The 15,946-nt window shown below is 45.8% G+C and overlaps 1 protein-coding gene across 2 annotated transcripts in view; it reads right to left on the minus strand.

The window, feature by feature from the left end:
* Positions 1 to 15,946, minus strand: part of DGKI (diacylglycerol kinase iota) — a 377,484-nt gene that overhangs the window by 306,832 nt on the left and 54,706 nt on the right. The window lies entirely within an intron of this gene.

Below are 15,946 nucleotides of genomic sequence, written 5' to 3' on the forward strand. Positions count from 1 at the left end.
AGAATTCCATAAGAACTTTTCTGGGTGAGAAAGGGTCAGAGTTCTTTCACTGCTGTCTTTTTGCCAAATATACACATCGAAATAATTGGAAGATCAGGATGGTTTCTATTTAACTTGCTTCATACACTGCCTGCTCCCAGCAGCACAGCAGCAGAAGTCAATAAGCACTTTTAAGATCATTTCCATGCAAAGCCGAAATACTGCTCCATCACAGAAGGGCACCAGGGTCCTGCCTAAATGCCTCCACAAGTGGGGCACTGTCACCCCCAAAGCAGTCACAGGATGGTCTTCCTCCTGCTCGCCCATGTTGCCTGCAACTGTCCTATTTTGCTCTTGTTCTATTCTTGTCCTATTTTACTCTTGTTCTCATGCATTTAAGAAGCCGCCCCCCGCCCCAACACTCATTCTCAATATCCAGGCTTAGAAGACAACAGATAAGGTGGCCATATAATTTTCCTGAACTACAAGATAAACTTCACATTCCTCATCCTGAAATACAAAGATGTTCACAGTCTCACCCGCACCTGCTACCTTCTGGTCCCATCAGCCAGGACTTCGCATGCTCTCCCCCTAGCGCGCAGACGTGCTCTCTCTTCCCCACTCCACGGAGGCACAGGCAGCTACTTGGCTGAGGTTTTGCAGCTGATGAGCAGAAGGCCATTTTCTCCTCCACCTAAATATTCCCAATTTCATCAAGGGTTTCCCCTGAGACAAGCATCCAGACCCTCGGAACCCTGGCTAATCGCCCTTCTCTGGCAAGCTCTAGTGTGTCTGACAAGATGGAGCAGACACAGGTCCCAGGCACGTCTAGCCGTGGCGGGGCTGTTGCCTTCTGCAGTCAACTCATGTGGTTCCACTAATGCAGTTTTTAGTGGCCCCAACCTATTTAGCAGCTTATATTGAGCTCTTTGTCAAACACAACCCAATGTCTTTTCTCCACCAGAACTACTGCCAGTAGGTTTTTTTTTTTTTTTTCCCTCTCGGAATTACCATTGATTTTTTTAACTCCCAAAGAAGATTTGACATCCATCTCTTTGAAATATCTTGTTATTTTTAACCCAGCATTCCAACATAGCCAACTAATCTCCAGACATTTCTGTCCTCAATTCCATGGGCCACCCCCTCCAGCACTGTCTGTTATGGTTGGAGCGCACATAGCTCCTGCGTCTGTGGTCAGCCTGCTGACGACGGCACTGCCCAGGGCAAGCCCAAGGACTGGGACTCTCAACAAGGCTTCCCTGAGATGCTTGCGATCTTGTCTGGGCATCGCCATCATCCGGCGGGCATTCCTTGTAGAAGGGGTGCCTCCTCGATCCGATGCTACATCTGCCCTCTGCAAAGAGAGGCGAGTGGGAACCTTCCCAAAAATGATGCAGCTGACCCCCACCACGGACTCATTCAGAAGCTTCCTTCTAGCCCAGCTGAATCTAAGGCTCGGAACAGCCCGCCGCCGAGGTGTCCAGCAAGGCCCTGGGGCCTAGAGCAGTTGAGGCTTCCGATTAGCGAGGGAGAGAACATTCACTGTCAGAATTTCCTCCCCAAAGCCTTACCCGTGTTTCTAAGAGACAGTCCGCTGACTGACATGTGCACCTCAGTGTGATGCAGAAAGGTTTCCAGAGAAGACCGCTGAAAGGAAAAGGCCAAGAGAAGCCTGCTGAACATGAGTTTCCCTGAAAGTCAGATCTAGTTCCTGAAGCCTGACTCTTAATCCCTTTATTTGCAGTCAAAGATAGGAAAAGAGCTGACAGCTCTCCCCAGACTTACAATCCTGGAGCGCAGGGAAACAGGGATGCGCCAGGGAAGTTCAAGCAGGAAGAAAGGGGAACCCACCCCCAGTCATGTAGAAACCATCCCCAGGGGACCCGGTAATCAGAAAAATGCAGGAGACAAAGGTATCTGCAGCAGCGTCAGGCTCCATCACGCATGGCCGAGAACATGCTGGATCTCTTAGTTCCCTTCCCAAGTCACAATGTAAGGAAAGCAGCAAAAATTCCACAAGGACATAGAGGCAAGGAGAGGAGACAGCAATAACAAAAACATGCCCAAGTCTTCTAGAAAATGGAAATTGAGTCAGCAAGCCATTACTGATCTTTTAGAACAAAGAAACTTGAAACTCTCAAAGGGCAAAGCCGAGAGAAGACAAGCCAGCTGGCACGCAGGCCTCAGACAGGTGGAGGAAGTCATGCCGTGGATCCCACAAATGCAGAGACCCCTTCTGACCTTCTCCCCACTCAGCATGTGGCCAGGCCAGCCCTGGCAGGGCAGGAGAGGAGAGGCTTTCTTGCCAGAGGGCCTCGACAAGCAGCCCTCAGGAATCCAGGACACAGATAGGGAGGTCAGTTCCGGGGTGACAAGGGTGCAACACTAAATGGTAACCTGAAATGCAAGACTTGAATGAAAGTCAACACCTGCCGTCCCTGCCCCAAACCTGGCTCCCACAAGACTGAGAACAAGTCTGAAAGATTCTCTTCTGGATAATGTAACCTGCCCATGGGGAAAGACAAGGGGGGCTCTTTGGAGGGAACAGCCTTGCAGGGCCCTGGATAACAGGTGGTGAGGCCCCCAACACATGAGCCTGATGACCTGCACGTGCCCCTTGCCATTCAGAGCCCCCGAGCGTGTGGGCTGAAGGCCACAGAGCTCCTGACTCTGGGGGAAAGTGGGAAGACACTACTAGGCAAGGCAGGAGCAAGATGCACCATCAGGACGAGGGCACTGAAAAGTAAACAACCAAGGAGTTGTTCTCAGGATTTAAAACCCCACAGAGTCAAAAAGTTGAGGCCATGACCCAGAACAGAGGCCAAGAGGTAACGACAGGTCAGGAAATGAGATGATTAATCACAACACACAACTTTCAGTGAATAAGGCTTCCAAAAGAAAAAAAAAAAACATAGAATGATGGTGAGAAAGAAAGAAAAGATAATAAATGAAATGAAAGAGAAAAAGAAGGGACAGCCTATGGCAAATCCCCGTCCAATGGCATTTCCAAAGCCACAGCAATTTCAAGAGCACAGTGGTGAAAAGCCACACACTTTGATGAAGGATGGCTCCATCAGCCACCACCGAGGTGCTGCCAAGCGTTAGTTAGCCTGCCTGCGTCTCGCGGTCCACCTCTGCAAAATGGAACAAACAATTGCCCCTTCTCGACAAGGTTAATGTGTCTAAAACTCCTAAACAGGGTCTTGCACCTAGAAAGCACCCGATCTCTGTTAGCCACTACTTAAGATGCTATGTGGCATTAGAGTACAAAGATTGTAATTATTAATTTAACCCTGATCTTCGATTAACTATATGAGGAAGCGAAATACAGTAGACGGGGCACAGATGCTATTCTAGCACCTCATCATCTGTAGAAAGAAGGCAAGACATAACCTCTGCAATTGGCAAATCAAGTAACAGCAGCACAAACACAGCATTTAGAAATGCAGCGCTAAGTAAGCAGCAGGATGAGCAGCCAGAAGAACTGAAAATCGTCACCAGGAGGGGGGTACTCCGTTTGGTGAGGGGGCAGGGGGCTTACTCATGTGACTTGTTTATTTTCATAACCACTGAGGCAAGTACATTTTTAAGTGACCTGACACACATAAGTAAGAATAAGTGACTCTCCAAAACAGCTTCTTTAAAAGCTAAGCATTCACTCAGAGCAAAAAAAAAGTATTCTCTCCAGATGCATCAAACAAAAAGTAAGCAAAGGACTTGTTTTTCAGGCACGTGGTAGTGAGCAGACTCCTGGCAGCCCGGGGGTAATCACACTGTGCCCCAGAGGTCCCAGCCGCCCAGGATTTTCCTCCTCCTTCTCTCTCCTTAGTGTGCACCTGGTATTCTTGCCATCCACCTCACAAGCCTTTCCAAAAATTTGAGAGCACGATTTAGCAGGTATTTGAGCTGCAGCAACTTTGTCCCTTTGTGGGAAGTGACATCCCAGCAGGGGACAAACGAAGTTGCTGCAGCTCAAATATCTGCTAAATTGTGCTCTCAAATGTTTGAGTTTTCTATTAAGTGGTGGTTCATCAGAGAAACTAACTCTTGCAGCCAACGTATTTCTTTCTTAAGATGAACCGTTGGCACTCTGTATTCTATCTGAGAGGCACTCTGCAATGGTTGAAGATACCAGCAGGTGAAAATTCTAGTTAATGAAAGAGATTTCAGAAGAAGTCAGGAGGGAAAGAAAGTCAATTTTGTCTTCTCAGAAAAATGCAAAATGAGTCTGGCAATTCTGAGAAAAGATCATGCATGCATCGGGATTTGTCATTCTGGTCAGTAGCCCTCTTACATGATAATCATGATTTCTGCTCTTGCCACTTTCAAAGGAGAAATCAAGAGCAAATGCCGGAGAAGGCAAACACGTTAAATGTGGCTGAGGGAGCAATCAGCCAGCTCTGGCAGTGGAGGGCAACGTTCTCTCAAAAGATTTTGACTCCAAATGTACCTGAAAGTTTGGAGCTAAGATGAAAGCTATCTCCACCAAAGAAATGAGTGAAGGTGAGCTATAGAAATGTCTCTAATCAGTCCAGAAAGATAAAGCCATTGCCAGTCACTGGTTGCTGACAACTAATTCACTTCCAAAGTAATAAATTATACCTATGTGGACTTTTACAAAATACTTTTGGAGTTGTTAAGGTTTATGTAAAAATCAAATATCATCATAGAGTCTTGGGAGGAACTGAAAAGACAGACAGTTACCTACTTCATCTACAGCCTTCAGGCAGATCCTTGAATGAAACAAGCAAAGGTTCAATCTATATGATCAGCAGCTGCATTTGGGGACTAATTCTGCTTTTTATCGCCAGTCTGAGTTCATCTCAGAAATCACATTTGTACATTTTTGCTTTCTTGACACTTTCTTGACTCTCCAGCAAAGCATTTACCCACTGGTTAGTGGAAACCAGGTTCACATGACATTTTATGTAGTCCAGCTACCGACAGTGGTGGGGAAATAGCAAATCATAAAATTAAGTAAGCCAAAAAGCACTTGTACAAATTCAAGTAAAATTTCTCTTGAGTAAGACAAGGGAATAGATAGATACCGCAAAACATGCATTTTCATTTCGATGCGGTTTTAATGATCTATCCCCATTCTTTTTAAATCAAAATGTCTCGGGACATGCTGATGACATGCTGAGGGAGGCTGCCCTGTTCTTGGATGGGAGTGTGGCCTCATTAACAACAGAATAATCTTACAGACTGACTTAAACATGTCTAGTGACCCTGGCTGAGACTGGGAGATCTTTGTCAGTAAAATCAGAAGGACCCAGGCCTGAGACCGATGCCCAGCCTGCCTCCAGCCCCTCAGTGAGCACGGTCCAGGATAACGCTGTTCCCCAGAATGATAGCCAAACCCCCAGGTGTGGACCCAGGAACTGCCAGTTGTGGCTTCAGGGGTTAACGACCTGGTACCTGCACAGCTTTGTTCCGATTTTACTTAAAATTAAAAGCCACACAAGGCCTCCCTGGTGGCTCAAGGGATTAAGTCTCAGTGCTATCAAGATATCGCCAGCCACTGCAGGCACAAGTTCATTTCCCTGCCAGGGAAGTGACTCTCATGGCACAGAAGACCTCTCCTGTCTCGCCCACTGCTCCCCTCAGCAGTGTATTTCAGTCTGCCTATTCTGCTCCCCACTCTGTCTCTCGTGAATCCTCTCACCCCGTGTACCTCTGACCTGTACCCCAGTTTCCTGTAAGCATAAATAAATAAATCTTTTAAAAAAATTAAAAGCCACAATTTTTTTTAAAGATATCGATAAAAAGGAAATAGCCATATAACGACCTGGCAGAGGACAACAACTGAAGAATTACTAATATAAAATGATATAAACTTACTGTAAAACAGTGTTTAAAGGAGGAGGTGGTATAAAATAAATAACTAGTATTAATAAAACAGATGATAAAGTGAGTAAATATATCCACACATATATGACATGCAGATTCCAACAAGGATACAGAGACATCACATGAATAAAGTACAGGCTTCCAACCAAAATTTAGAATAACAAATAAATAATAACGAATTTATCTATACTTCACACTATATGCAAAAATAAGCTCAACAGGTCATAGGCCAAAGGGTAAATTTCAAGAAAATATATTTAACAAACCTACATGGCCTTGACTTAGGCAGAAATTTCTTAGATAAAACACCAAAAGAACAAATTGACAAAGAAGACTTCATCAAAATGAAATGTTTCTGCTCCTTTAATAGAAAAGGCCAGCCATAGGCTTGGAGAAAATATTTGTAAATGATCCATCTTAAAAAAGACTTGCTCCCAAGCTATATAAAGAACTCAGACTGCAACAGTAATACATTAATCAATTCTGATCATTAATGGATTTTCCAATATGAGAGTAAAAATGCTAAGTCACAGAGTCAACAAGAGCTACTTGTGGCTCATAAAATTAAAAGAGCTCATCTCTGCAATACAACAAGAGTTTCTAGGAAGGAAAAGACAGGCATAAGAGAGAAGGGTAAACATGAAAGCACGTCACAAAATAGAATATCTCAGTGCCAAACACACAAGAAACTGTGTTCAATCTGATCGGAATCAGGAAAATGGCTATTCATGTCTTAATGATAATGTTGAATAACCATCAGACATAACATTGAAATTCCTAAAAATATAAATATGATTAGAATGGCTCAGGGGGCCATTAGGTAAAATGTGTATTTTCACAACAAACTAGAAAAATATTAGAATAATTTAGTAAGTTAATATACACACATATTTATGACCCAGCAAGAGCATTTGATGTAATATATAATATTTATAACATTATTATTAGATTCATAGATTATTATAGTATAATAAATATAACATTTATATTATCAAATTACAACATATCATATACTATATCTGTTCTGTCTCTCCAGCCAGACCATGAAGTCACAAGCAGGAACTACTCATTCACCCTTGGGTCCAAAGGACCAGTCCAATATACTGCACGAGGCACCCAACACATTTTACTTCAACTGAACTGTCTGCTTAAAGCAGGCATCGAACAAGAAATCCAAGGAACACATCTTCAAGGACAAAAACGCATGCAGAATGGTGTATAATAAACAGCCACACCTAAGTGTGAGGATTTGTTTTGAAGGTTTCATGGCATTTATTGCTAATACAAAAATAGAGAAAAGGATGCCAGTTCCAAATTATTCATGTCTTTTTATTTAAGTAGACCCAAAATATTTGGAAACACTGCTGGCAGTTCGTTATTCCAAGTTGCTGTATTTCAAGGTTCAACATATATAGATATGTTTGTTTTGCAAGCAGTGGCATTTCTGTTTTCACAAGTTGATTAGTAAAGACCAACTTTTTTCTCCCATTAGGATGAGAGGAGAAGGCACACATCAGTGTGACCCTAGAATGGATGAGGAAGTTGCACAGCAGACCCAGGGTGGGGAAGCATGAGTCAGTGTCACCACGGAGAGAGAGCTGACTTAGTGCTGCAGTGTGGTGAGCGGCTCCCCGCTGCCTCCCCTCAGCAAGTGCTGCTCCCCTGGGGATGGGGCCCTGTCTGACCCAGCATCATGCCTCATTTCACACCTACAAACCAAGCAGCACAGCAGCTCCAGTTCTAGCACATGGTTCTCTAATGCTGAACCAATAAAATAATCTGCAAAATCCCTTGTTATTATTCATAATAGGATTCCTCTCCTATTAGCCAAACCAAATAAGAGTATCAAATGATGCCGCCTTTGTGGCACAAAATGGTCAGGAAAATTCTGCAAAGACATGACAATTTGGGAAAACACAAATATGCATTCCATTTCCTTAACGAAAACAAACTGGTGAAGTACACGCCACGTTCATCGGGAATCTGCGTGTGGGCTGTATTTATACTCTCCAGCAGATTCAATATTGAGTCCAAAAGAAATCACGCTCATAATTTCAGCAACATGAAAAGCACATTAAAAAAACATGTTCACTGTTTAAAATGGAGGAATTAATTTTAGCTCCAATTTTCCAAATGGCTTTTTTCAAAAATCAAACTTTGAAATAGGCCAGGCAAATGGAGATTCTTCTCGGAAAGTGACATGTTTGTAAAATTGCACCAATGCAATTTCCATGTCAGCAGACCTCCCACTCTGGAGCCGCCCCGCCTGCCGCACCCCAGCACCGCAAATAGCATTTACATTTTCACCTTTATGTGCCTGTGTTTCATAGAATTGCGTCCACCATTTGGCTGCACGTTCATGTGTCTGCAACACACGTTTACCTTTACCCTCCGCCCTCCACATGCAAACACAGGAGAAAAGAAAATGGAACTCAACCTCGCCCCCATCCAGGGGTGCTTTTCTTTCCAGCGGTCCCACATGTCTGAGTTGCTGGCAGCAGCCAAGGGCTCATGGGCACCTGCAGCAAAAGGCCATCTCCAGAAAGACACTGGTGGGGGAGGCGCGGGCCTGCAGGTAGAGCAGCAGGGGCCTTGGCCTCCTCCCGGCCCGGGCAGCTCTCTCCTCTCCCTAGTCCCTCTGGGTGAAGGTGCTTTAATGACAAGGGGTGGGATGGACTTAGAGGAGGATGAGCAAGAGTCAGGATTTCTGTGCTGTCACAGGAGTGGTGCTGGCAGTTACTGGCGCTCTAACCGTTTCTGACAAGACATGAAAATTCTTCCTCTGCCACCAAAGTCCAGAAGGGATGCTCAAGTCTTTCCATTCAGCAGTTTTTCCAGGCAGGTCTCCGCACACCACACAGCTTTTTTTCAATTTTTTTTTTTAACACAGTGAGCTGACTCAGATGCACAGGCAGAAGTTCCCTGACTCACTTTTCTCTTCCTTCTTTTTCTTTTTAACTCCCTGACGCCTGGAAATGTATGTCCCCTTAGCCTCTCTCAAGTAAGTGGCGAAGCCACTTTAAAGATCCAGTTTGTCAGCCAACAGGCATATGAAAAAATGTTCAACATCACTTGTAATCAGGAAAATGCAAATCAAAACCACCATGAGATACCATCTTACACCAGTGAGAATGGCACAACTAGCAACAACAAATGTTGGCGAGGGTGTGGAGAAAAAGGAACTCTCCTGCACTGCTGGTGGGAGTGCAAACTGGTCCAACCACTATGGAGAGCTGTGTGGAGATTTCTGGACCTACCAAACATAGAGCTTCCATAGGATCCAGCAATTCCACTCCCAGGTATTTACCCAAAGGACACAGAAACATCCATTCCAAAGAGCACCTGCACCCCTATGTTTATAGCAGCACTGTTTACAATAGCTAAGCTTTGGAAACAACCCAAATGCCCAAAAATAGATGACTGGATCAAGAAGATGTGGTACATATATACACCATGGAATATTACTCAGCATTCAAAAAAGATAAACTCATGCCATTTGCAGCAACATGGTTGGAGCTGGAAGGGATCATGAGTGAAATAAGTCAGAAAGAAAAAAGAAAAATACCGGATGGTCTCACTCATAGCAGGAATTTAGAAAACCTAAATAAGAGACCAGGAAAAAGACTAATCAATACAAAGTAAAAATCAAAATCAACAAGCAACTATAAACCAGAGACACACTACAGGGAGGGGGGAGGGAGAGGCAGGGAGAGGAAGGACTAGAGTCAAAATAAGGGAGTGGGGTGCAATTGTATGGGGAATATAGCCATAATGAAAATGCACACATTGTGCAAAGATGAAAAATGATGTAAGTATTATATAAAATAAAATATTAGAAAAATAAAGATCCAGTTTGTGATAGCTGATTGCTCAGAAGGATGCAAATAAGTATCCTTGGGAGGACAATAAGGAAATAAGAATAACACAAAAGACATTTTCTCAAAGTTTGATGAGCAACAGGACTCCAGGCAGGTAGAGACTGAGGCTTCTCTGGACCTGCAGCCTTCCCTCCCCTCACTCTCTACCCAGGGTCTCTGTAGGACCTCTGTCTTCCTACTTGGCGGTGCTTTTGATTTGGGCACTGCAGGTGCACAGAGCACCTATGTGTGTACATACACACACACACACATATTTTATTTCCATGTCTACATATGCACATACACGCAGTTGTCCCCAGATATCTGCAGGGGGTTGGTTCCAGGAAACCCCTGTGGATACTAAAGTCCACAAATGCTCAAGTCTTTTTTGTAAAATGTCATAGCACACAACCTAGGCACATCCTCCCATATACTTTAATTTACCCCTGGATTTCTTACAAAACCAAATACAATGTAAATGTGGTATATATAGTTGTTAGACTGTATTTTCTAGGAAATAATAACAAAGAAAAAGGTCTCCGCTTCTGTACAGACATAACCATCACAGGCCTAATTGCAGGGCATGCATTTCCCATCTGGACTTGGTTGAACTTGGGAGGCTTGACACCTGCAGACACTGGGGTCCAGCTGCATAATCAGCTAGTGTGCATGCACTTTGTAGAGCTGACATATAGCTCATGGACTGGTATAGTCATCCCTGCTGTTACACTGTTCACCTGAGACATCCACAGCAATTGGAAAATACAGAAGCCCTGTCTACTGAGTGCAGAAGTCACTCACTGGTTTCATGGCCATGGAGACAGGTGACCGGGACAGGGAGCGGAGCTGGCACAGAAGCACCCAGAGCCCAGCACTGATGTGAGAGTGAGCAGCCCTTCCCAGGGGGCAAAGACACCAGCTCCCCCCACCCATGCACACAGGCACACGTCCAGCTGGGCTCAGGGGCCTGATGCTCATCAAAGCAGTGAGGGACCTTTGACTAAAGTGACATGTTTCCCTGTTTCAAATCATGGTTCACACAAAACCACGCTAGAGAAGCCACGCCAGGCCAAGAGCAAATCAACAAGCGATTTGGAAGTTGTTAGAATAATTTGATGAATAACATGCCCTCTAACTTACAGCAAATGATAGGATGTTGCATATAGTTTAGAAAATAAAACATTTTTAAATGCTGAATTATATATTTCTTGATATGTCCATAATCATGGGCAAATATTTTCATCATCATCTTGCTATAGGCAAGCATGTGTGTGTGTTCATGGACGCTTAGAAAAAGTTATGGGGGCCTCCCCTGGTGGTGCAGCGGGTTGAGCACAGTGCTATGAAGCTGTCCACAGCTTCTGCAGTGCGGGTTTGATTCCCGGCCGGCCGAGAAGATGCCCACATGGTGCAGCAGCCCTCTCCTGCCTCCCCCGCTGCTCCCCTCAGCAGTGTATTTCAGTAGATCTGCCTGTTCTGCTCCCCGCTCTGTCTCTGGTGAATCCTCTCACCCTCCCGCACATCTGGTCCATACTCTGGTTCTTGTATGCATGAATAAATAAATCTCTTTTTTAAAAAAAAAAGTTATGGAGGGACACAGCAGGTAACAATAAAGCAGTTACCTCTCTGGGTAGGAGAAGTGATATTTGGAGGTCAGTATATTTATAGAGGGAATTTTTAATTTTTCTCTAGATTATTTATTCCTTAAGAATTAAGCATTTATTATTTTTGTAATTAAAACAGTCTTTCAGAATATGCACATATAGGAGGGGTGGAACTCAGACCCCTGACTCCAGCACCCCAAGCCAGAGGGGCGACGCGGGGCGAGGTGCCCTGGTCTCAACTCCACACCTGAGGTCCTGAGCAAGGGGGCTGCTGGGAAGGGGCCAGAGTCGAGAGGCCAATTCTGGGAGCCTCTGGAAGGGAGCAGAGTGCGTGGACTCACTCTTTTTCATCAGAGCTGCAGCTGAAGGCAGATGCCCGCCCTGACTGCTCCCGGACCACACTCGTCCCTGGGCCTTCTCCCGTGGTCCTGCTCATTCTCCCCTCCCTCACTCTGCTCGTTGGAATAAATCCTCTGCTCCCTTTTGCTGCCCCACACTTTGTTTGCACTTGTGGTGGGAGGTGGCCAGACCCAGAACCAGTGAGAGAGGGTCTGACCTGGGGACAATCTTTAGACCCACTGCCACTAACAGAAGAAGGTGAGGTCCTAGGGAGAAAAAGAGGCATCTGGGGGTCAAGTGCAGTGCGGGAAGGCTTAAAGACCAGGTGAGATGGACATAGGAAGGTAGGGAGCAAAAACCTGCCACCCAAAATGTCTTTTTGGCGAAAGCCTGATTTCAGGGAGAAGCTCTAAAGGTGGGGTGGGAGCTGCTTTTGATGCTTTCTCTAATGGTCTATCCAAGAAGACCTTGTCCCTTTATTTTTTCCCAATGGAGAAGGCAGATATAGCACTGCTTTCCTCAGAACACGCCCTAACTGAATTTCCCCATCCTCCACCACCCTCACCTTCCCTGTCCTAGTTAAGCTGGTCATGAAGGCACCTGACCCTGCCACTTGAGCCAGTTTACTCAGTCCTGCTGGGCTCTCCAGTGTATACAGGAGGCGCCATTTTATTATCAAACTTCTCCATGCCTTTTTTTCTCTTATCAGTCTGCCTGGTGCTGTTTATCTGCCAGCCTAGCAGAATCCAGAGGTATGGGATGATTTCCTTTGCATCCTGACAAAGGCCAATCAAAGGCAAGTCAGACAAACCTTATTCTCAAGGAACACAGTCTTGAGAGTTGAAGTAATAAGTGACTGAACATTTAAATACAGGTTAGTAATTCCGTGACGCCGAGGTGTGCCGGGAGCAGTGGGGGAAGTGAAGAGCGTGAGTAGTCCAGGCTGGGGAAAGCCCCCCTGAAAGTTGATGATTTGGGCTGACTTTGGAAGGACTGGAGCAGTTAGCCAGGCCTCCGAGAAGGCAGAGGCAGTCCAGCAGGGCCCATGATATGTGCAAACAAGGGGAGACTGGCAAGGAAGACTGTGTCTAGGGGGTGCCACATGGTTCAACAAGGTCAGAGAGCACATGGGACACGCACAGAAAAATCCAGGGGGAGAAAAGGGGAACACTGAAAGCAGTGAGGGGGTCTCTGATGAGGTTTAAAGCAGGAAATGGCTTGCTCAGGTTTGTGCTTTTGGAAGACCACTCTGGGCACCATGGGCAGGTGGACTAGAGGAGATAAGAGGCAAGGAAACCACTGGATGGTAGTTGAAGGAAGTCTGTTTTCTGCTAACAGCAGAACAGCTTGCTCACAGCCATAGCATGGCTATCAATGATAAAATCTAGACAATTTTTTTTTAAACTACTCAAAAGCACTGAAAAGTGACCAACCAGGTCTGGGGAAAAAACAGCACATTGGTGGACATTAAAAGGCAAACTGCAATGGATGATGTTTGCAGGTTTTCAAGTTTTGGCCTGAGGGCACGCTCTACCCACACCAGCTAGGACTGCAGAGGCCGCAGCTTGCCCACTTGATGGAGACACGCCTCTGAGAAAGGGACAACAGTTGCTCACAAAACCACCAAGAATGTGCAGAGTAGGTTTATTCACAACAGACAAAAATCAAAAGCCACCAACATGTTCATCAAGCAAATTGTGGTTCATTTGTATGATGGAATAATACTCATAATAAGAAGAAATGAATTACTAATATGGGCAACAACGGCGCTGAATCTCAGATGCATTATGCTGAGGGAAAAACATTAAGCACAAAAGAATACATACTGCATGTCTATTTATATGAAATTCTAGAACAGCCAAAATTGAACGAAGGTGAAAACAGAACAGTGGCTGCACTGGAGGGGCAGGGAGTTTTAACTGCGAAGCGAAGAGGGAACTTTCTGGAAAGATGAAAATGTTCTGCCTTCATGGAGGGTGGGCTGTACCCACGAAGGGGGGGTTTGTGGGCTCATGTATCCAGTTGCACTTCTCTGATGTACGCATTTCGATGTTCATAAATTTTTCTTTTAAAAATTTATCAAGTCATCATCAACTGAAAAGTAGAAGGCAGATGGGGTATTATGTAAAAACTCGCCATCTAAGTGATGATTTACCTGGGGTATGGGCAGGGAGGCTTCTCCATGCTCTTTTGTTTGTTTTGTGTACATTTAAAATTTTCTAGTATAAATTCTATTTGGAAGCTGAACTGCTGTGATTAGGTGAGAGATGATGAAGGCTTGAGTTACGAAAGGAGCAGCAAAGTTAGACGGAATGAAATGAGCCTGACTCTTACCCAGGAGGTGACTGGTCACGACAGCATGAGAGGTAGGAAGAGGAGACCGTTCCTACGAGCAGCTTCCATGACAACGGTGGTGTCCACAACTCCCACATTTCTTATTTGAGCAATTAATGGATTTTTTTATGCACATTTATTAAAACGAATGAGAAACTGCATATCAGGCAGTGGGTGCCGAGTAATGATGGGTGTAAACTTTGTAACGTCTTGATCAGAAGACCCCACCAAGCTGCCAGATGTCATATGACATCGCTGGTCTGAGCTACACAGATTGGGAGTCACTAGCGCAGATGTCAACCATTGTAAACTGAGTCAGATGCACGTTTGTCTCAGGGCACCTGTCTACAAGGGAGGCTCCCACACCATGCCCACAAAGACCAACGGGGTCCAGCCAGGTCGTACTCAAAATCCCCCCGGAAGCAACCCATCCCGCGTCTGTGCAACAGAAGTTCTCTCCACATGGTGGGAAAGTTTAAAAGAAAGCAAGGGAGAAGGAGAATAGACATGCAGCTGTTCAAGAAAGAGCAGATAAGCACATTTCATAAGAGGAGTAAGGCCACTTGCAAAATTTCCCAAGGAAGGGGGTTATAAACTGACTACAAAACTCACAGTTCCTTCGCCACACGAAGAGTGTGAAACAATCAAGAACCGGAAATTGTTGGAGGAATTTTTCTAGGAGTCTGTTGCAGTGTTGTACATCCACGTGCCCACAGCAAGGAGACCAGACGTGAGGGCCCCGGCCTCTTCATCCCAAATCAAGAGAGAAGGGCTTTCAAAGGCTTAACACCCAACCCAGCTGTCCACACAGAAGTGTCCATGGCCAGGGTTTGCAGAAGTGAAGGATGCTTGAAAGTCCCCAAGGAACAAGGCCTGGGCTGTGTGCTAGAGACAGCCAGCTCAGGCCTAGCTTCAATACTGCCCAAAAGGCCAGAGCAGACATGAGTCACAGGGGTCACCAGGCATCTAAGGGTGAAGTGCAGGGTAGCCAGAACAGCATGGTCGCCCTGGCCACAGGGAACTGCACCATGAGGTCCTCAGCCAGGAGGGAGGAGAGTCTGCAAAGCATCCATAAAGGAACTGCCAAGAGGAGCACACCTCAGTACCCTCTGGATTCAGACATCACAGGTGCTAGGGAACAATTAATTACTCGTCAAGCAAGACTTGAATGTCTCCCCCTTTCTCCTCTCTCCCAACCCACTGCAACTTTAGAGGCCGGGCAGCGGGGAAGGCAGAGGCAAGAAAGCACAGTGGAGAAGCCGCCAGCCTCCTCCTCCCTGACTGCTGGGCAGCGGCAGGCCCACTGGGGTAGGGAAGAAGCCGCGACTCTGAATCACGTCCAGAGCTGTTATTATTAGCTAGTTCTGGAATTTCTGCTCCTTGACTTAGTGTGGTGCTTTGCAAATGAAAGCTTTTTTCATGACCTAAGAGGGCATAGCAGAGCCAGGAAAGGACAGGCAGGTCTCGAGAATGAGGAGAACACGAGCAAGGCCCTTGTCATTACCCCCCACGAAACGAGCTGAATAACCCTGCGTGCTCCATTCTAAGCTTACAGTCAACCTTGACTCTGTCCACTGGCTCCGGTTCTTTTGGTCACAACAATCCTCCAAAAGTCTATTGTTTTAATTGTTAACCTTTTACTAGAAGTCAGGCACCCGTGAGGCGCTATTGGGGACTAATAGGGAGCAGCTTCTGTTCTCGTTGCCCCCCCACACACACACACACCCCTTTCCTTACGAGGGCCAGATCTCTGGCTGCCATTCACACTTCCTTTCCTTCTGGACTGTCCACTGCCCACTAGGCTGGAGGGCCTCCTGAGAAGGGGCTGCTGTGTTCTGAGAGGCCACATGCCTACAGCCAAGGAGGGGCGGGGTTAGGGCCGTTGACCACCGGGTCCCAAGAGGAGCCCTGGCGTCTTTGCAGCTCTTCGTGCCCTTCAATTCAGCCCACCCCTTTTCCTTCACATCTTCCCATCCCTTGGAC

Source organism: Talpa occidentalis, unplaced genomic scaffold (genome assembly GCF_014898055.3).
Source record: "Talpa occidentalis isolate TD23 unplaced genomic scaffold, MPIMG_talOcc4v2.1, whole genome shotgun sequence".
Classification (NCBI taxonomy): domain Eukaryota; kingdom Metazoa; phylum Chordata; class Mammalia; order Eulipotyphla; family Talpidae; genus Talpa; species Talpa occidentalis.